The sequence below is a fragment of the Cherax quadricarinatus genome, chromosome 2 (assembly GCF_038502225.1).
Source record: "Cherax quadricarinatus isolate ZL_2023a chromosome 2, ASM3850222v1, whole genome shotgun sequence".
Lineage (NCBI taxonomy): Eukaryota > Metazoa > Arthropoda > Malacostraca > Decapoda > Parastacidae > Cherax > Cherax quadricarinatus.
This window is the reverse complement of record NC_091293.1, coordinates 57,745,020-57,768,779: the sequence shown is the minus strand read 5'-3', so window position 1 is coordinate 57,768,779 and position 23,760 is coordinate 57,745,020.

Sequence of the window (23,760 nt, the reverse complement as noted above, 5' to 3'; positions counted from 1 at the left end):
TGTCCTACATAAACTTACCACTGTCCTACATAAACTTACCACTGTCCTACATAAACTCACCACTGCCCTACATAAACTCACCACTGTCCTACATAAACTTACCACTGTCCTACATAAACTTACCACTGTCCTACATAAACTCACCACTGTCCTACATAAACTTACCACTGTCCTACATAAACTTACCACTGTCCTACATAAACTTACCACTGTCCTACATAAACTCACCACTGCCCTACATAAACTCACCACTGTCCTACATAAACTCACCACTGTCCTACATAAACTTACCACTGTCCTACATAAACTCACCACTGCCCTACATAAACTTACCACTGTCCTACATAAACTCACCACTGTCCTACATAAACTTACCACTGTCCTACATAAACTCACCACTGCCCTACATAAACTTACCACTGTCCTACATAAACTTACCACTGTCCTACATAAACTCACCACTGTCCTACATAAACTTACCACTGTCCTACATAAACTTACCACTGTCCTACATAAACTTACCACTGTCCTACATAAACTCACCACTGCCCTACATAAACTCACCACTGTCCTACATAAACTTACCACTGTCCTACATAAACTTACCACTGTCCTACATAAACTTACCACTGTCCTACATAAACTCACCACTGCCCTACATAAACTCACCACTGTCCTACATAAACTTACCACTGTCCTACATAAACTCACCACTGCCCTACATAAACTCACCACTGTCCTACATAAACTTACCACTGTCCTACATAAACTCACCACTGTCCTACATAAACTTACCACTGTCCTACATAAACTCACCACTGTCCTACATAAACTCACCACTGTCCTACATAAACTTACCACTGTCCTACATAAACTCACCACTGTCCTACATACATATATAACAGCATGAGTATATGGAGAAAAAGAGAGGTTAAGAGAGTGGTGAAGCAATGTAAAAAGAGAGAAAATGAGAGAGTGGGTGACATGTTATCAACAAATTTTGTTGAAAATAAGAAAAAGTTTTGGAGTGATATTAATAAGTTGAGGAAGCCTGGGGAACAAATGGATTTGTTAGTTAAAAATAGGAGAGGAGAGTTATTAAATGGAGAGTTAGAGGTATCGGGAAGATGGAGGGAATATTTTGAGGAATTGTTAAATGTTGATGAAGATAGGGAAGCTGTGATTTCGTGTATAGGGCAAGGAGGAATAACATCTTGTAGGAGTGAGGAAGAGCCAATTGTGAGTGTGGGGGAAGTTCATGAGGCAGTGGGTAGAATGAAAGGGGGTAAGGCAGCTGGGATTCATGGGATAAAGATAGAAATGTTAAAAGCAGGTGGGGATATAGTTTTGGAGTGGTTGGTGCTTTTATTTAATACATGAATGGAAGAGGGTAAAGTACCTAGGGATTGGCAGAGAGCATGCATAGTTCCTTTGTATAAAGGCAAAGGGGATAAAAGAGAGTGCAAAAATTATAGGGGAATAAGTCTGTTGAGTATACCTGGTAAAGTGTATGGTAGAGTTATTATTGAAAAAATTAAGAGTAAGACGGAGAGTAGGATAGCAGATGAACAAGGAGGCTTTAGGAAAGGTAGGGGGTGTGTGGACCAGGTGTTTACAGTGAAACATATAGGTGAACAGTACTCAGATAAGAGTAAAGAGGTTTTTGTGGCATTTATGGATTTGGAAAAGGGATATGACAGGGTAGAGAGGGGGACAATGTGGCAGATGTTGCAGGTGTATGGTATAGGAGGTAGGTTACTGAAAGCAGTGAAGAGTTCTTACAAGGATAGTGAGGCTCAAGTTAGAGTATGTAGGAAAGAGGGAGATTATTTCCCAGTAAAAGTAGGCCTTAGGCAAGGATGTGTGATGTCACCGTGGTTGTTCAATATATTTATAGATGGGGTTGTAAGAGAAGTGAATGCGAGAGTCTTGGTAAGAGGCGTGGAGTTAAAAGATAAAGAATCACGCATAAAGTGGGAGTTATCACAGTTGCTCTTTGCTGATGACACTGTGCTTTTGGGAGATTCTGAAAGAAGTTGCAGAGGTTGGTGGATGAATTTGCTAGGGTATGTAAAAGAAAAAAATTAAAAGTAATATAGGAAAGAGTAAGATTATAAGGATAACAAAAAAATTGGGTGATGAAAGATTGGATATCAGATTGGAGGGAGAGAGTATGGAGGAGGTGAATGTATTCAGATATTTGTGAGTGGACGTGTCAGCAGATGGGTCTATGAAAGATGAGGTGAATCATAGAACTGATGAGGGGAAAAGGGTGAGTGGTGCACTTAGGAGTCTGTGGAGACAAAGAACTTTGTCCTTGGAGACAAAGAGGGGAATGTATGAGAGTATAGTTTTAACAACGCTCTTATATGGGTGTGAAGCATGGGTGATGAATGTTGCAGCGAGGAGAAGGCTGGAGGCAGCGGAGATGTCATGTCTGAGGGCAATGTGTGGTGTGATTACAATGCAGAGAATTCGTAGTTTGGAAATTAGGAGATGTGGGATTACCAAAACTATTATCCAGAGAGCTGAGGAGGGGTTGTTGAGGTGGTTCGGACATGTAGAGAGAATGGAACAAACCAGAATGACTTCGAGAGTGTATAAATCTGTAGTGGAGGGAAGGCGGGGAAGGGGTCGGCCTAGGAAGGGTTGGAGGGAGGGGGTAAAGGAGGTTTTTTGGGCGAGGGGCTTGGACTTCCAGCAAGCGTGCGTGAGCGTATTTGATAGGAGTGAATGGAGACAAATGGTTTTTAATACTCGACGTGCTGTTGGAGTGTGAGCAAAGTAACATTTATGAAGGGATTCACGAAAACCGGCAGGCCGGACTTGAGTCCTGGAGATGGGAAGTACAGTGCCTGCACTCTGAAGGAGGGGTGTTAATGTTGCAGTTTTATAATTGTAAAGCATCCCTCTGGCAAGGCAGTGATGGAGTGAATGACGAAAGTTTTTCTTTTTCGGGCCATCCTGCCTTGGTGGGAATCGGCCGATGTGTTAATATTAAATAAAATAATGATCTACTCTCTCTTTTTCCCCCTCGTGTTTTTCCGCTAAATATTATATTGTCTGAGGACTACTGGAAGATTTTATATCCAGTTAAAGATTCGCTGCGTCTTCGATGGACGCCACGCTTGTAGAGGTTCTGGTGTCATCATTAAACAAAATTATGGAACTATGATTCATTTCCCTGTCTGTGTTGGATATATAAACGAGAAACAGCAGTGAGGTAAATACTGTGCTTTGAGCAATACAGCTTTTCGCTATGGCAGCCTCCGACTTGACTCTGTTTACTACTACTCTAGCTTCTATTCGTTAAGAAATTAAGTAGACACCTGTCCACTTTTTCAGTAATTTCTTTAGCACGTATCATGTGCGCTGTTACACCATGGTCACGTCTTTTGAAGGCGTTTGTAAAATCAGTGTACATACATGAACATTTACCTTGTCTTCTAGCGAATCCAAAACAATGTCGTAATAGTGAAGCATTTGTGAAAGGCAGGAGCAAATTTATTTAAACCCATGATGCCTGGATTGTGCTGTTGGAGGCGGCACAATGTTCGTAGGGTCGAATCCTCGACTGCCGCAGTTTGGTAAGTGAATCAAAATCTCTAGTTTCGTGATTTCATTGATATATATATATATATATATATATATATATATATATATATATATATATATATATATATATATATATATATATATATATATATATATATATATATATATATATAATTCTGATTTTATATTTTTATTCATCATTTGTAGTGTTCAGTAACTGAGTGCATTTGAGCGACTCTTTAACATACAGTCCAATTCCCCCTTGTCGGTTTTTTAAAGTCGCAACTTCATTTGTTGTGCCCAGGAACTAATATTTCTTTTTTGAAATATTCTTTTACCAGAGTCCAGGAGTCTCCGTACAAGCTTTTATGTTTCCAGACACAAAAGATACGTTACTAGTTGTTTTTCTGGGAAGGGAGAGGGAGAAGATGGGTGCTCGTTGGTCGGACTTAATTTCTATGGCTGAAGATTAAGACACTTGTGCAACACTTAGGTGTCTTTATTGATGAAACGTTTCGCTTACACAGTAGGCTTCTTCAATCAAATACAAAGGGAGCAGTAGAAATAAATAAAGATGTAATCAATTCATCAATTTTGGAGAAAAAGTATTTGAGGTGGTCAGTCCCTCAGCCTGGAGAAGAGTTCAGCTCCATGGTCTAGAACAATGTGAAGCTGACGCATGAGAACGGAGTCTTAAATATTGTCAAAGGTAAGGTGGAAGATCCCGAAGATGGGATCCACTAGTGGAAGAAGGAAGACAGGTCCGGATTGGATTCCAGATTGACCTGCCTTCTACTAGTGGATCCCGTCTCCCTACTACGTCTTCGAGATCTTCCACCTCATCTTCGACAGTATTTAAGACTCCGTTCTCATCTTCGTTCGCTTTGTGCTGCTGGGCGGAAGCTGCTGCCTATACAACCACTCCTTGAGTAGAGTTGTGATCTTCCTGTTGCTAGGTATCATCCACCACCTCTCTGGCGCCCAGATCCGGCTGATGTTTGCGTCATGCAACTACCTACCTGTAAGCGTCTCTGCAGTCAAGACACCCTCAGGAGTCATGCTGAGACAAGCATGGCACTGGCAGAGGGACGCACTTGTTAAGTATATTTCACAGATGGTTCTGTCAACCCTGACAGGAAGAGAGCAGCAGCTGTCATGTACCACAGTGGTCACACACAAGGTTGGCGACTCCCTGACCACTGCACGATCCTTCAAGCTGAGCTGGTGGCGATTCAGCAGGCATTGTCACATGCCCTACGACATTGGATTCGACTCGTCATACATGTCGACTCCACCTCTGCAATCAATGCAACCACAGGACGCAGGACAATATTCACCTCATCACATCGATTCTGAGGATAATGACAGCCTTAGAAGTTCAGGGTAACAGATCGACATTGAACTGAATCCCTAGCCATGCTGGCATCCGGGGAAATGAGGCGGCAGGTGATGTGGCCAAGGCAGCCACAGATTATCCATATGTTGGGATTACCTTCCCCATTAGCCTACGCCAGACCAAACTGGTGGCCGCCAGAGAATGAAACTTATGGGGGAGGTCCTAGGTGATACCCATCTCAACAGTGGTACCGAGCAGCGACTCGGAGAGAACCCCCTCCATATGATAGAAGCTGGACCAGAGCGCAGAGTACCGCCATCCATCGCTTCGTTTGGGCTTTCTCACAGCCAAGATGATGATAGACAAGGTAGATGAGATGTGCCAACACGTCCAGCACCCCCTAACACACTATCTCCTGGAGTGCCAGGTTACTGAGACACTCCGTAGGCAACTAGCACTGGTATCCTCTCCCTAAGAAGACCCAGAGAGGACTGTGGCTACCCTAGTGTACCATGGAGTCAACGTCCCAGACAAGCTGTTATCCGTGCTAACAACATATTCTCCTCCTTGCTAGAGTGCCCACAGTTAGGAGTGCATGTATAGATATGCATATCTCTGAATATACATATATACGTGTATAATGTGTCCAGCATGTACATGTATATGATCCAATGTTCATATTACAGACGGCAGTGTCGTTTATGAGACGCACCAGATGAACTGTCCAGAACAGTGCTTGAGCAGCAATTTAGAACATTGCAGAACATTGCAGAACAATGCAGAACAATGCAGAACCCTTTCCTTCGGGAGCCAGAGACGGGTCAACGCAAGATCAAGACCCGTGTCAGGACCCCGGTCTGGGCGACCATTATACATACACATATGCTGTACTTTCTACAAGACTGATGGACTGAACACATCGATTCCAGTCTGTGGGACTGATTACCTCAAACTCCTCCTCTCCTTACACATTTCTGCTTTGTATTGGACTGATGAAGCCACTGTGTGGTGAAACATTTCTTTAATAAAGATTCCTTTATGTTGCATAAGTGTCTTTACTTCCTATTCCATGTGCTGCCACCTGAGTATATATATATATACCTTCAACTTTAAAGCTCATGTTTTAGTTTTTTTTCTGGCCAGTATATCTTTTAATTCTTGAGAAAGTTTAGAATTTTTGTGAAGGTCTGTGACTTTTTTCCTATTGTTGAGGAAGTTTCTTTTTATCTTACATATTTTTCCTATTTCTGTATATCTAGAGGATGTTTTTTTGGTGCTACAGCGCTGATTATTTATGTACTCAAAACATCCTGCAAGCAGATATACTGAACCCAGTATATCAGCTATAAAACTTGGTATAATGAAATTGGTAGGACATTGTGCTCTCCTAACCCATGGTGACGTGTTGAGAGAGATGGTGGTGGTGTAGGGAGACGCTTTAACACAGATGAAGTAAGTGGTTAGTGATCTTGATAGCGTTGTGAGTAGAGAAAGAGGGTCGTTATCGCATATGTAGAAGACCGAGATAAGACTGATTGCATCACCTTACTTACCTCACCTACCTAGCTGGCGGGTTTAGAGTCATCGATCTCCCGGCCTGCTTCCGAAAGAGACGTTACGCCATTGGTGTTCGCAGCACATACTTCAGTGCGGAACTTGTCAAATGTCAAATTCCATCTTGAAGTGATTTTCAGGGTTGATGGCAGTTCTCGGATCCCGTCCACACGTATTATCTCTCACTGTACAAATTGTCCTTTCTTTTTATTTATTGTTTTATAATATCCGCTGAGTTCGTCATTCTGGGAAGGCGTTACTTCGATGTGCAAGATTTGAAACCAGTTCGTCCATTGTATTTCAGCTATAGAAAAATAATTCCAGGGATTATGGTTTGAGAGTTACCTGTACATTTTTCAGATCAGCAATTTCACCTGTCTTAAATGATGCTGTCGGTGTACAGCAACATTTAAGAATATAAATATCTAGAAAAGTATCATCATTGCTTTGTCATGCCTTGTTTTCCAGGTTTGTTATTCAGTCAGTAATTTTCCATGGAATAGTGATAATAATATTGATGAAAATTAGACACATGTGTAATATCTGGGTATCTTTACTGTAGACGTTTCGCCATCCGGTGGCTTTATCAATACAAATTCAATGACATAATTAGAAGACAGTAGAATTATATACAAAAGGTGAGGTAATCAGTCCCTCAGCCTTGGAGTTGGTGTACAGAGCACCGGAGTCGTGAAGAATCTGGAGCACAATCAAGCAGGCTGGCGCTTACCACCTTTCGCCAGTGTATAAGCGTCGGCCTTCTTGATTGTGCTCCAGATTCTTCACGACTCCGGTGCTCTACACACCAACTCCAAGGCTGAGGGACTGATTACCTCACCTTTTGTATATGTTTCTATTGTCTTCTAATTATGTTCTTGAATTTGTATTGATGAAGCCACTGGATGGCGAAACGTCTACAGTAAAGATACCTAGATGTTACACGTGTCTTAATTTTCATGTTCGATAGTAATATTGTTTGGATCCGTAAATGCGAGATCTTACAACTTCATTACTCCCAAATTTCTCTTAAGTGGTTTGACTTTGTTATATACTTTGTTCCCGTTTTTTAACTTTTAAATTTTTCCATATTATTGTCTGTGCCCTAATAGAAGTGCCAGATTTATATTTGGAGGTTCGCTATGTCTTCACTGGATGCCACCCTCGAAAAAGAAAATTGTCATCTGCAAAGAATGATACAATTGTATCTCAATGTGAGATAAAAGACTGAGAAAGATAATACGCGCAGTTACTGTACCTTGAGAAACAGAATTTCTTCACTGCGGAGGTCTCTGGTTTTCGTTGGAAAAATGACTTTTCGGGTGAAATGTAAAGATCCATCTTACCCCACACACATTTTATGTACTAATATATGATGATCACACTTGTCAAAGGCTTTTGCAAAATTTATGTATATTACATGAATATTTTATTTTTCGTCCATGTGGCAGCTAGTGAAAATCGACTGTTCCCTTTCAGATCTTTCAAAACCAGTCCCAAACACCATATTACTTTGTTATTGGACTTCAAGACACGAAATGTGGAAGAATGTCGTAAACATTGTAACGGGAAAATCTGAGAAGGCAGTTCGGAAGAACAATCATGAACTATCAAGACTTGTAAATTCACCTTATGATATTAAAACAGTGAAACAGACTGCATTCAAAATTACTCTAGTCTTTATATTCACCAATAATGAAGACTTGGGATAGAACACAAACGCCGTCAAACACAGTAAAGTAGGAACACACCCTAATTGAAGGCGAGTCCTGTATACATCCTGAGCTTCTGAAGGCGACCTTTTCTGCAATGTATGTATTTTTTACCTAATTTTCCTGCGTTCATTTTTGAACCCTCAGAATATTGTGGAATTAAATATTTGTTATTCTCTGTTAGATTTAACTTAAGGTTTATTCACCTATATTTATGTATAATAGACTGACAGAAACGATGTAAATAACACCGAATAGCTCACCTTTGACAATGCAGTGAATTAAAGAATGCGTTTTTATCTAACGTTAAAAAATGAAGGATGGGTTGCTTGAAGTTTTTTGAGGTATGTTTACCAGACCTCTTGTTTGAGTCTAGGTACAGGGAACTGGCATTTTGTGATACAGGGAATTCCTCGATCCAATCGTGCAGCGACAGAAACACATCCGTGTTTTCCTGAGGCTCACTGGAAGAATTGGTTTACCTAATATTGGAGGTTTGCTGTGCTCTTATTGAATACCAGTCTGAGAGAAGTTCCAATAACATCTACAAAGAATGATGCAGCACTAGTTTATTTTTTATGTCTAATATAATATTTAGGAGAGTAATCTTGCTCGACGAACACCCCTCTCACTCTAGATGCTCAAATTTTACATAGTTTATTAGTCTTTGTACTCACTTATATATATGTGTATCAATACCATAAGTCCTACTCGTTGTATAACTCAATAATTATCATCGTATAAAATGTTAGTCTACATTATTTATGATTATTGTGTTTAGCAAAATACATGAGATGACGTGAACACGTTCTGTAGCTGCTAACTTTCCAGCCATATTTTAAAAGGATCTCGCGGCTAGGAATTTATATTGGGTAATCAGGGAAAAGGCTTATCGACAAAGCCTCAGCTGTGTGTGCAAATTTAGTGTTGCGAGTTTTTGTTGTATCGATGGTGTAAGGCTCTGGTGAAGACCTTTTTAACTTTCCACTGTTATATGAGAACATGGAAGAAGGAAAAGACTAGAGAGACAAATAATGAAAAGAGACAGATGTATAAGAAGAAAAAACTTTGATTAGAAGAAAAATGGTGAGGGAAGCTAGGGTGCTTAAGGCCGAATAGGTAAAACTTGCGATTTTGGCGCTGTATAGCCCTTGTGGCTTAGCGCTTCTTTTTTGATTATAATAATAATAATTGCGATTTTGGCTTAAATAGCAACGCTCTTCTTGCCGAATAAGGCAAGCGAAAATTTGTGTATGCAATAATTTCGCAAAAAATCATTCTGAACCAAACGAAAAAAAATATATATCATCGTGTATGTTTATTATTAAATTATTGTAAACTTATCTAAAATATATTTAGTTGGATTAGGCTAAATTAAGTTGAACTTGTTAATAATAAGGTTAGGTAAGTTTTCTAAGGTTCTTTTGCTACGAAATTATTAATTTTTATATTAACATAAATGAAAAAAACTCTATCCTTAAACGTTTAAGAGAAAATTTTGGAAAGGACTTAATTTTAAATGAGTTCTTGCCAATTGACCAGTTTTACCTATTCGGCACGACATACATATATATCTATGCAATACGATCACAGTCAACAGGTGAAATCACAATATGCAGAATAACCACTGTGGAAAAAAACCAGATTCCAAGCTCTTTCATGATTTATCACATTATCAAGGATCTATAAAATAAAAGATGTTTTATTTTATAGATCTTTTATTTTTATAGTTCCTTCGCTTGCTGCATACTTGGCTCACGTCCAGCCTCGGAGGAGCTGGAGGAAATTCATCATCTTTGATACATTGTTCCATTGTATTCATGTTTGTTTTTTTCTGTAAATGTATTTCGGTTATTAATAAATGTTCACAAAGAATAAAAAATATATAGGGGGTGGTAGGAGAAGAAAATATTCAAACAGCTCCGGGGAGAACCTTGAGTTTTCTCTGAGGTACGTTTATTGTCTTCTCTGAGGATGAGGGTCCCCATTCCAGCTATAGTGGTGGTACTTCCCTATATATATTATTATTATATATATATATATATATATATATATATATATATATATATATATATATATATATATATATATATATATAATATATATATATATATATATATATATATATGTTGCAGTTCGGAAGGTTATGTGACCTGTGATACAGTCACATTTCTGGCAAGACAAAGATTGACTGAATGACAGTGAACGTGTTTCCTCTTGAGTCACCTTACCTTGAAGATTGAGACACTTATGCAGCATATGGGAATCTTTATTCAGGAAACGTTTCGCCGCACAGTGGCTTCATCAGTCCTATACAAAGAGGAAGGCGTAAGGAGAGGAGGAGTATGAGGTAATCAGTCCCTCAGCCTGGAGTCGATGTGTTCAGTCCATCAATCTTGTAGAATGTACATCACAGGGCCGTAGACGTGGCTTATATACTGTAGTGAGGTGAGGTGAAGCAGGCGGAGGCGGGGTCATAGTGGTACCATCCACTAGTCGAAGTAGGTCTTCGTCCAAAGGTTGAACAAGTGTTGAAGAATTCTTTGTAACAAGATCCCATGATGCTGCTGTGTCTGACAGTTGTGATGAATGGTTTGAAAAACCGACAAGTTGAAGATTGAGACACTTATGCAGCATATGGGAATCTTTATTCAGGAAACGTTTCGCCACACAGTGGCTTCTTCTCCATATTGTTTCATAGTATGGAACAATGCTCTTCTCCAGACTGAGGGACTGACCACCTCAAAACTTTAAGGGTGATGGACTGATTACATCGTCTTCAAGTATCTTCTGCTTCTATCAACTTTTCTGTACTTGACTGAAGAAGCCTACTGTGTAGGCGAAACGTTTCATAATAAAGATACCTAACTGTTGCATATGTGTATTAAAAGCGTATTTAATTATATCTCCATATTTTACTCTGTATTAATTTGAATGTATTTTAGCTACTGGCTGTATTGGTATTAATGGTAACTTCAGCGATTAAGGAAACTGACTGAAGAACGTTGAGGTGTGTCACAGAGAGCTTCATGTAATTGACTGATCCCGCAGGCTGAACAATAATGCTCTATGTAAAATTAGTATTTGACAAATTTTCAAACTATTCATGTGTAGAAAATGCTGACGTTTATATAATACAGTATATATAAATTTTATAAGTTTAATATAATTTTTTTAATATAGTTCATCTATTGAGCAAACAGCTTTCCACACGCTGAATCATGGCAGTATTAAACAAACTCATATATTACCTCGGAAGACGAATCTCTCTAATCTCAGAACATGTACTACTATGTATGACTTTAATCATCTCTCGTCTTTGAAGAAGTGCAAGAGATGAGCAGCTGACCCACAGTGTGGTAGCCAAGCGTAATTAATTATCTACATTGGTTATATTCCAAGAAGCTAATTTAAACACTGGCCTGCAAAAGATCAGGTTCCGTATTTACATTTAATCAACGAGCGTCAGGGTGACACAGAAGCCTGGGAGTAGGACCTGGAGTTTACCTGGAGAGAGTTCCGGGGGTCAACGCCCCCGCGGCCCGGTCTGTGACCAGGCCTCCTGGTGGATCAGAGCCTGATCAACCAGGCTGTTACTGCTGGTTGCACGCAAACCAACGTACGAGCCACAGCCCGGCTGGTCAGGACCACAGAATCCACCTGACTTGTATCGAAGACGCATGTTTCTGACATGGTATTCAGGTAGAGGGTTGTCAGTTTGACATTTTTTCGTATTTTTTTTTACATCATTATGCAGAGGTTTAGTGCATTTGGTGATGAAATTTTGTGTACTCTATAGTGGGATAATTTTAATGCCTTCCTCGCCTCTGTAGTACTATTTGAAATTCGTGATACTGTATTAGTAGTAGCCATGTTGTAGCTCCGTACGTCGAGGTGGATAACGGAAGCATGTGTACTTCTTCATAAGAACATAAGAAAGAAGGAACACTGCAACAGGCCTACTGACCCAAGCGAGGCACGTCCATGTTTCCCCCCCCGGATTAGACCAATGACCCACCCCCCGGATTATCCCAATGACCCACCCAGCCTGGTCATCTCCACTCAAGGATGGAGCACTGCACCAGACCCAGCAGCACAAGCTAGTCAGCTCCAACTCACACCCACCCACACCCACTCATGTATTTATCTAACCTATTTTTAAAACTACACAACGTTTTAGCCTCAATAACTGTACTCGGGAGTTTGTTCCACTCATCCACAACTCTATTACCAAACCAGTGCTTTCCTATATCCTTCCTGAATCTGAATTTTTCCAACTTGAAATCATTACTGCGAGTCCTTTCATGGCTGGAAATTTTCAGCACGCTATTTACATCCCCTTTATTTATTCCTGTTTTCCATTTATACACCTCGATCATATCCCCCCTAATTCTACGCCTTTCGAGAGAGTGCAGATTCAGTGCCCTCAGTCTATCCTCATAGGGAAGATTTCTGATACATGGGATCATCTTTGTCATCCTCCTTTGTACGTTTTCCAGAGCATTTATATCCATTCTGTAATACTGAACTGAGCAGAACAGTCTAAATGAAGAATAACCAAGGATGTATAGAGTTGAAGAACAACCTGAGGACTTCTATTGTTTATACTTCTAGATATGAAGCCAAGAATTCTGTTAGCTTTATTGCGAACACTAATGCACTGTTGTCTTGGTTTTAGGTTACTGCTAACCAGAACTCCTAAATCCTTTTCGCAATCGGTAGTATTAAGATCTACATTATTTAGTTTATATGTGGCATGGTTATTTAACTGTCCAACATTTAGAACTTTGCATTTGTCAATATTAAACTGCATCTGCCACTTCTCCGACCATTGCGTCAGTTTATTCAAATCATCCTGGAGTGCTCTAATATCCTCACTAGAATGAATTGGAAGGCCTATTTTGGTGTCATCAGCAAATTTCCTTATGTCGCTATTTATTCCCTCATCTATGTCGTTTATGTAAATTGTGAACAACAACGGGCCCAACACTGACCCCTGAGGAACACCGCTTGTGACCTGCCCCCATTCTGATTTCTCCCCATTTATGCGAACTCTCTGCTGTCTATTTGTGAACCATGCCTCTACCCAGGAAAAAATTTCTCCATTTCTGTGTGCCTTAAGTTTCCTCAATAGCCTCTGGTGTGGAACTCTATCGAAAGCTGAGAGTAAGACACATGTGCAACATCTGGGTATCTTTATTGTAGACGTTTCGCCATCCAGTGGCTTTATCAATACAAATTCTAGGACATAACTTGAAGACAGTAGAACTATGTACAGAAGATGAGGTAATCAGTCCCTCAACCTAGGAGTAGGTGCGAACAGCACCATGGTCGTGGAGATTCTGAAGCAGAAGAAAGAGTCCTGGCGCTTATATAGTAACGTCAGGTGTAGCAGACGAGGGCATATTCACTGGTAGGCGGGATTCCCCAGTGGAAGTAGGTCCTTCCCAAAGAGATGGGTTAGTTGTGGTAGTAGATGTCGTAGTCGTGAAGGTTATGTACATGTCCTCAGAATTAAGATTCCATGATGTTGCAGTGTCTGACAAGTTGTGTACGAATGGTATATAATACCGACAAGATGAGAGTAAGACACATGTGCAACATCTGGGTATCTTTATTGTAGACGTTTCGCCATCCAGTGGCTTTATCAATACAAATTCTAGGACATAACTTGAAGACAGTAGAACTATGTACAGAAGATGAGGTAATCAGTCCCTCAACCTAGGAGTAGGTGCGAACAGCACCATGGTCGTGGAGATTCTGAAGCAGAAGAAAGAGTCCTGGCGCTTATATAGTAACGTCAGGTGTAGCAGACGAGGGCATAGTCACTGGTAGGCGGGATTCCCCAGTGGAAGTAGGTCCTTCCCAAAGAGATGGGTTAGTTGTAGTAGTAGATGTCGTAGTCGTGAAGGTTATGTACATGTCCTCAGAATTAAGATTCCATGATGTTGCAGTGTCTGACAAGTTGTGTACGAATGGTATATAATACCGACAAGATGAGAGTAAGACACATGTGCACCTACTCCTAGGTTGAGGGACTGATTACCTCATCTTCTGTACATAGTTCTACTGTCTTCAAGTTATGTCCTAGAATTTGTATTGATAAAGCCACTGGATGGCGAAACGTCTACAATAAAGATACCCAGATGTTGCACATGTGTCTTACTCTCATCTTGTCGGTATTATATACCATTCGTACACATCTATCGAAAGCCTTACTGAAGTCCATATACACAATATCACATTCATTACCATGATCTACCTCCTCAAACACCTTAGTGAAAAAAGTTAGTAAATTCGTAAGACAGGAACGCCCCTTTGTAAAACCGTGTTGAGATTCATTAATCAATCTGTGCCTGTCAAGATGGCTACGAATTGCTTCTGCAATTATTGATTCCATAAATTTTCCCACTGTGGAGGTAAGGCTTATTGGTCTATAGTTGTTAGGTAAGACACATATGCAACAGTTAGGTATCTTTATTTCGAAACGTTTCTTCAGTCGAGTACACAAAAGTTGATAGAAGCAGAAGATACTTGAAGACGATGTAATCAGTCCATCACCCTTGAAGTTTTGAGGTGGTCAGTCCCTCAGTCTGGAGAAGAGTATTGTTCCATAGTCTGAAACAATATGGAGTTGAAGTGACAGGATGGAGCCTTATATAACGCCAGGAGGTGATATGTAGGACTGATTACATCGTCTTCAAGTATCTTCTGCTTCTATCAACTTTTCTGTACTCGACTGAAGAAGCCTACTGTGTAGGCGAAGCGTTTCGAAATAAAGATACCTAACTGTTGCATATGTGAACATTAAAATGGTATAAAATACCGACAAATGGTTTGGAACAATGCTCTTCTCCAGACTGAGGGACTGACCACCTCAAAACTTTAAGGGTGATGGACTGATTACATCGTCTTCAAGTCTCTTCTGCTTCTATCAACTTTTCTGTACTCGACTGAAGAAGCCTACTGTGTAGGCGAAACGTTTCGAAATAAGGATACCTAACTGTTGCATATGTGTCTTACCTGTTGCATATGTGTCTTACCTAACAACCTGTCGGTATTGTATACCATTTTAATGGTCTATAGTTCGAAGCCGAGGACCTGCCACCTGCCTTGTAAATAGGTATTACATTTGCCATTTTCCACTTATCAGGCACTATGCCAGTTTGTAGTGACATGTTAAAAAGATTAGCCAAAGGTATGCTAAGTTCCTCTTTACATTCCTTTAACACCCTTGCAAACAGTTCATCAGGACCTGGGGATTTGTTAGGTTTTAGTTTCTCTATTTGTCTGAGGACCATGTCACTAGTTACCGCAATCGTTTATTATCATCCTGTTCTACATAATCTATTATTTCAGGAATATCGCTAGTATTTTCCTGGGTGAAAACTGAGAGGAAGTAGGTATTTAGAATTTCACACATTCTTATCACTGTCAGTGATCTGACCAGAGTTACTCTTAAGTGGGCCAATCTTGTCCCTAATCTTACTTCTGTATACCCGAAAGAACCCTTTTGGGTTAGTCTTTGAATCCCTTGCGACCTTAGCCTCATCATCCCTGTTTGCTTTTCTTATTCCTTTTTTTTATTTCTCTCTTTAATTGAATATATTGATTTCTTAACTGCCCATCCCCTCTTTTGATACGCCTATATATGCCTCTCTTTTGACCAGTGAGATGTTTTAATCTGTTGTTCATCCATTTGGGATCATTTTTGTTAGATCTAATTTCCCTACTCGGAACAAAAGTTGTCTGGGCAGCTAGAACTATGCTCTGAAAAACGTCATATTGGCAGCCAAGATCACCTACCTGACCCATAGCCAGGACATCCCAATTTAGCCCACCCAAGTAATTTTTCAGTCCCATGAAGTCGGCCAAGCGAAAATCTGGGACAGAGATTTGATTGCAGTTATCTGGGTAATTCCATGATATATTGAAACTAAGTGATTTGTGATCACTTTCCCCAAGCTCACCATTAACCTCAAGATTATTAATTAGTGAATCTTTGTTGGCAGTGGTGAGTTGCCAGGGTAACAACACTCTTGCTAGGATACCACAAGACATGACAGTGGTGACACTTCCTTTGACGTCATGAGACATGACAGTGGTGACAATTCCTCTAACGTCATGAGACATGACAGTGGTTGCACTTCCTCTGACGTCACAATACATGACAGCGGTGACACTTCGTCTGACGTCATAAGACATGTCAGTGGTGACACTTTCTCTGACGTCATAAGACATGACACTAATGGTATTCTTCCCCTAACGTCACGAGATATGATACAAAAACTGACAGTTGTGACTGACAGATGAGATAGATGTGATACAAAAACTGACAGTTGTGGCACTGACGTCACGAGACATAACATTTGTGACACTGACTTCACAAGACATGGCAGTTGCGACACTGACGTCACAAGACATGACAGTTTCTTGTTAGATGTGCTGCCTGAACGACCAGTTTATTGAACACCCACAGCTCATCCTTTGAGTTGCAAGTTCATTGAACATCCGCAGCTCATCCTGTGAGCTGTAGTGAGAGACAACAGGATCACATGACTCACAGTAGTTCTGTATCCGACCTCACTGGATATAATTACATTATTACAGTTACTTCACTATTAAAATTACTTGTCATAGCTACACATCACAATATGGAGACACCGTGTTAAGAAACTTTAACCATATTATTACCCCGTGGGTCGACCTGGAGCAGCGACTGGTGCAAGTCTTGGTGGTAGTAGCGAAACCTCGAGAGAGGTAGTCCTTGAAGGCCGAGGAGCAGGGGATCCATGTGAGTATCATTTGGACAAGGGTTAGTCGCTCTTGATCCCACGCCTCGGGGGGCCTGGTCATGGACCGGGCCGCGGGGGCGTTGACCCCCGGAACACTCTCCAGGTAGACCACTATAAAAAAAATGGTCAGGCTGCAGTCTCATCAAATATCATTTCATTCATCTAGGCAGTGAAAAATGTGAATAAATTAGACACAGGTGCAACACCGGGGTAGCTTTATTATGAAGACGTTTCACTAAGTAGTGGCATCATTATTTCAATACAAAGCTTTGTAACTGGGACAGAAGAGGATGAGGTAATCAGTCCCTCACCCTTGAAGGTATTCACTATCTTGGTGAATCAGATTCATCAAGACTAAGGCAGTAATTTCTTCATCTTTCACTGTCTCCAGTTAATGAGCTCTGTTTTGAAGTGATAACGCCAACGGCTGATGAAATATCTTTATAATAATGGTACCCAGATATTGCAAATGGGTTTCATTCATAAAATTTTCGATACTGCATACCATTAATGTTGTATAAAACGTGGACAAAGTCTCAAATTTCAGATGAAATGTCAGTTCCTGTTCAGCTGGGCTGTGGTTCGTACGTTTGACTGTGTGCTCGCCGCACGCAGTCAGATGTACTAACGTAGTCTTCCAGAGGGCCTGATCGGGGGCGTTGACCCCCCTGCAAACATCGTCCAGGTATCCTGTAGGGTTTCCATGGAGGTGTCTCTGAAAGGTTGGATGTTGAGACACTGAGTTACAATGTTGCAGTGTCTGGTCCAGCGGTGGCGACAGGAAGAGAGAGAACAAGAAGCAGACAGGAGGCAGGGATACTCAACTTTAGGGTGGGTAGTCAGGCAGGCAGCTGCTGCTCCCACAGTCATGCAGCAGCTGTGGCGGCAGCAGTTGTAGCAGAAACAACACCAGCAACAGCAGCAACAACTGTATCAGCAGGAGAGTTTGCAGCAACAGTAGTAGTATTAGCAGAGGCAGCAGCAGTAACACCAGTATCAGTAATAGCACCAGCAATAACAGCAGCATAAATAGTAACAGCAGCGGCAGCATAAATAGCAGCAGTAGCAACAGTAATATCACCAGTAATAGTAATAACAATAGCACCAGCACCAGCAATCGCACATCAACAACAGCATAAACAGCAGCAGTAGTAGCAACAGCAATAACAGTAGCACCAATAATATAGTCATCAATAACAGCAGCATCAGTAGCAGCAGCAGCATAAAGCCCAGCACACAATAGCAGCAGCAGTAACAACAACAGTAATAACACCAGCAGAAGAAGCAGCAGTAACAGGAGCATCAGTAATAGCACCAGCAGGAGCTGCATCAGCAGCAGTACTAACAGCAGTAGCAGCAGACAGGAGGCAGGGCCACTCAGCTTTAGGGCGGGTGATGAAGGCAGGCAGCTGCTGCTCCCACAGTCATGCAGAAAAATGACAAGTTGCAGGGCGGGGATTTGCCAGTTTGAAGGACCGATTCATTTCCCTCTTCATCATCCTTTATTTTTATCTTTTATTTTATTCCTTGTCTCATTCTTCGTCTCTTTGTGTACACGTCAGCTACTTCGCCCCACTTCAACTCCCGAATAAATATTCCAGCTCAAAGGAATTTGTAACCGGCTTGTCGTTGACATCCTTTACAATCTTTTAATTATCCCAGGAACGACTTATTAATTAAACTATTAATTAAACTGTGTGTTTTTATTACCTGAGACATGGGCGCTTCTCTGAGGCGTTTATCCACGTAGATATATTAGTAGTAAGATTGTTTATAAGAGCATTAAGATGTAGAGAGAAAAGTGTGGGTGGGACGAGAGTTTGGCAGTAATCAATAGCGAGGCGGCGAGCGTGTGTGTGTGGCACACGCCGGCTCCTGCCCCATTGTACAATATCACGGTGGCATAGATTGATCTTCAAGTATGTGGGAGCCACTGTTTGTTGAGCGAGGCAGCCAACCTTATGTTTTCGTCGTCTATCATACATTACAACATCCTGAAGGGTACTGTGGTGGTGCTGCCTGTGTTGTGATGGTGTTGTCTGTGGTTGTGGTGCTGTCTGTGTTGGTGGTAGAGGTAGTGGTGCTTTCCGTGGTGGTGGCGCTGTCTGTGGTGGTGTTGGTATTGGCAGCATGTGCTTTCCGTGGTGGCGCTTCTGTCTGTGGTGTAGTGCTGTCTGGTGGTAATGCCTGTGGTAGTTGTGTTGTTTGTTGTGGAGCTGCTGCATGTATCTTCATTATTTCTCAACCACATAACAAACATCGATTAAAAAAATATCAGGCACAGCTTCGTATCCTTTGCAGAAGATACCAAAATTAGCAAAATAGATCGCATGATTTGTTTGCTCTTAACAAACAATGGAATTTATCGAGACACTGATGAGTTACAGTGATTAAAAACGCTGGTGAATTTATGACATCAGTTTTATCCACAGATTACACTGAACACAACTGTGTTTTGTGTAAAACAGAACATAATACTAGTGCCAAAACGAACATCTTATTTTTAAACTGCCAGGGAACTGCCACTCATTAGCAGTATCGTGCGGTTATTTTACTCTGGCAAAACTGAATACAAGGTCAATGTAAGGAACTGAATACTAGGTCAATGTAAGGAACTGAATACAAGGTCAATGTAAGGAACTGAATAGAAGGTCAGTGTAGGGAATTAACTAATATATTTAAGGACAAAAACTTTTGGAAATCTGGATTCAGTGAAACTCTGGATATTATATCATTCACAAGTTGACAACACACCAGTGTCAAGGGTCATTAGAGGTCAAAAACATCCTAGGTCACTCTCCTGCATGGTCGTCATCACCGCTAACATCCAGGTCACTCCTACGTGGTCATCACCACCACTAACATCCAGGTCACTCTTCTACACAGTCATCACCACCACTAACATCCAGGTCACTCTCCTACACAGTTATCACCACTAACATCCAGGCCACTCTCCTACACAGTTATCACCACCTCTAACATCCGGGTCACTCTCCTACACAGTTATCACCACCTCTAACATCCGGGTCACTCTCCTACATGGTCATCACCACTAACATCCAGGTCACTCTCCTACACAGTTATCACCACCTCTAACATCCGGGTCACTCTCCTACACAGTTATCACCACCTCTAACATCCGGGTCACTCTCCTACATGGTCATCACCACTAACATCCAGGTCACTCTCCTACACAGTTATCACCACCTCTAACATCCGGGTCACTCTCCTACATGGTCACCACTAACATCCAGATCACTCTCCTACACAGTTATCACCACCTCTAACATCCAGGTCACTCCTACATGGTCATCACCACTAACATCCAGGTCACTCTCCTACACAGTCATCACCACCACTAAAATCCAGGTCACTCTCCTACACAGTCATAACCACCACTAACATCCAGGTCACTCTCCTACATGGTCACCACCACTCTCACGGACTTAGCTACCAAGAATATCTAGGGAAGTTAAATTAATTTTAATTTGAAGCAATAATAAGCAATAATATAATTCATCGGCAAAGTTAAACGAATTAGTAAAAAAAAATAAGTTTAATGAAAATAAAGTTGATAAACTCTAGATTTGCTTAAGATATTTAGTGCTAATATTTTGCTGCATTAAAAGTTATGTTGCACTCTGTACTGTTCTATCAGGTAGAGGGGACTGGGGTTGTGCAATACTGGGATATCTGTCTTGGATCATGCACGACCAAAATTCACATTTTCCTTGACGACTCTGAAGAAAAGGAAGGCTAGGAGAGACATAATTACGATGCATAAGATACTCGGAGCTCGGACTGGGACAGACTGTGAAATGCAGAACATGGAACATGGGTATATATACGGACGAAAAATACAGACTAGTCACAGGGCTGTCAGTAAGTGCTATATTCAGTATCAAGGTAGCAGGAAAATGACATGGCATGCTAGGAAGGTGCAGGTGATTGACACAACATTTGTATATAGTTTCTAGAGTAAGACTGAATATGGCAGACACCAGTAATGTCCCATGACAAAGCTTAAGAGAGTGAGGAGCCCGGACTCAACTCCACCATTATAAATCTAATTGAAAGTTTCATGAATGATACCCAGTTGACAAATTTTCTCAAACCAGCCAGTCAGAGTGATTTTCAAATCAGAAACGGTTTGGAACAGGATCTTACAGGAGAAAGCACAACTAAGGGACACATCGATGTACTGGCGGGTGTACCTCAACTGCAACAGAACATGAAAAGAAAGAAACCCTACCATGGGCGGGGATAGAACCCGCGATCAGAGAGTCTCAAAACTCCAGACCGTCGCGTTAGTCACTGGACCAACCAGCCACAATAAGATTCATCCAACTAGGTATATTTCTACACCATAGGAAGGTTAGCATAGGCACCACTGTGACCAAAATGCAAGTTTTTACGTACGCTTAACTGCATCTGCCACTTTTCTGACCAAGAATTGAGTTTGTCTAAATCCTCCTGAAGTTCTGTGACATCTACGTTTGAATCAGTTATCCTACCTATCTTCGTGTCATCGGCGAATTTGCTCATGTCACTAGTAATTCCCTCATCAAGGTCAATGATATATATTATAAACAACAATAGGCGTAAGACCGATCCCTGCGGAACATCACTTGTTACAGATCCCCACTCAGATTTAACCCCATTTATGCACACACACACACTGCTTCCTGTTAGTGAGCCATGACTCGATCCATGACAGCACTTTTACCCCACTGCCATGAGCAGCCTCTTTCTTTAACAGTCTCTTACTAAAATCCAAATAAACAATATCGAATTCTTTATCATGATCAACGGCCTCAAAAGCCTTACTGAAGAAAGTTAATAAATTAGTTAGGCAGGAACGGCCCCTGGTGAATCTATGTTGAATATCATTAATCAAATTATGCCTGTCGAGATGGCTTCTTATATTATCAGCTATAATTGACTCTAGTAATTTGCCTACAATTGAGGTTAGGCTTATTGGTCGGTAATTTGAAGGTAACGACTTGTTCCCTGCTTTAAAAACAGGAATTACATTAGCCATCTTCCACATATCAGACACTACACCTGTTTGAAGAGATAAATTAAAAATATTAATTAAATGTTCACAGAGTTCCATTTTGCATTCCTTAAGAACCCTTGAAAAAATCTCACCAGGACCAGGCGATTTACTTTACTTTAAACGGTCTGTCTGTTTGATAACCATTTCGCTAGTGACTGAGATGTTACATAATTTATCCTCTTCAGGCTCACTAAAAAATGTGATTATTGGGATATTATTAGTGTCTTCCTGAGTGAATGCCGACAGAAAATAATTATTAAAAATAGAGCACATTTCATTCTCTTTGTCAGTAAGATACCCATAGTTATTTTTAAGGGAACCTATCTTATCTCTAACTTTTGTTCTATAAACCTGGAAAAAACTTTTTGGGTTTTAACATCCCTCTTAATGTCAATATACTGATTCATAAGATGACCCTCACCTCTTTTGATACGCCTATAAATTCCTTCCTTCTGCCCTAAAAGACATTTGAGCCTATTATTCATCCGTTTTGGGTCATTTCTGTTTGATCTAATTTCTTTATACGGGATAAATGTTCTTTGAGCAGCATGTATAGTGTTAAGAAAACTGTCATATTGATAGCCCTCTTTGTTACCCCAGTCCACAGATGATAAGTGTTCTCTAAGCCCATTGTAATCTGCTAAGCGAAAATCTGGGACCGTTACCGAGTTATCCCTACTATCATACTTCCATTCAATGCTAAACATAATTGATTTGTGGTCTCTTTCACCGAGTTCCTCTGTAATTTCTAAATTATTAACAAGGGTTTCCTTGTTTGCCAGAACCAAGTCAAGCAGGTTATTTCCTCTTGTAGGTTCTGTCACAAACTGCTTCAAAAAACAATCCTGAACTACTTCTAAGAAGTCGTTAGATTCTAAATTCCCAGTCAAGAAATTCCAATCAATCTGATTAAAGTTGAAGTCCCCTAGAATTACTATGTTATCGTGCATTGTGGCTTTAACAATTTCTTCCCATAGTAGTCTCCCTTGGTCCCTGTCTAAGTTTGGGGGACAGTATATCACACCTAAAATCAATTTTTCATGCCCCTCTTAAAATTCTATCCAGACTCTGTATGTGGTATTTCAGATTTTATACCTGTTTTTGTGCAACAGTTCAAGCGATCTCGGACATACAGTGCCACCCCACCCCCTTCCCAATACTTTTGTCTACTTGGAACAGTTTAAAACCCTGTATGTGACATTCAGCAAGCTTGTCCCGATTTTTCGTATTGAATCATGTCTCCGTTATGGCAAAAACATCAATGTTACCTGCACTAGCAACTAACTCATACATCTTATTCCTAGCACTACGACAATTTGTGTAATATGTATATTTAAAGACCCTCATTTCTCTTTACCCTTCCTGCTCCTTTCCCTTTTTCCACTATACCTATTAATGTCATTGTTATTGTTAAGATTTATGATATCAAAGCCTAAATCCATATTTCGACACTCATTATTTTCCATTTCTAAACCCATACCTCTAACTAATCCTAACAACACCTTCAGCTGAGATAGCAAGAAAACCCACACCTGCCCTGGATAAGTGAACCCAAACCCTGGCATACATGTCATTTCGGCCATAGAAGTGGTCCCAGTTGTCAATGAATGGTACTACATTATCCTTACAGTGTTTGTCTAGCCAACAATTAATATCAGTTGCTCTGGACAACCATTCATTTCCAACACTCCTTCTTGGTAAAATGCCACATATAACAGGGCGTCCCCCTTTCTTCCTAATTATGTCTATTGC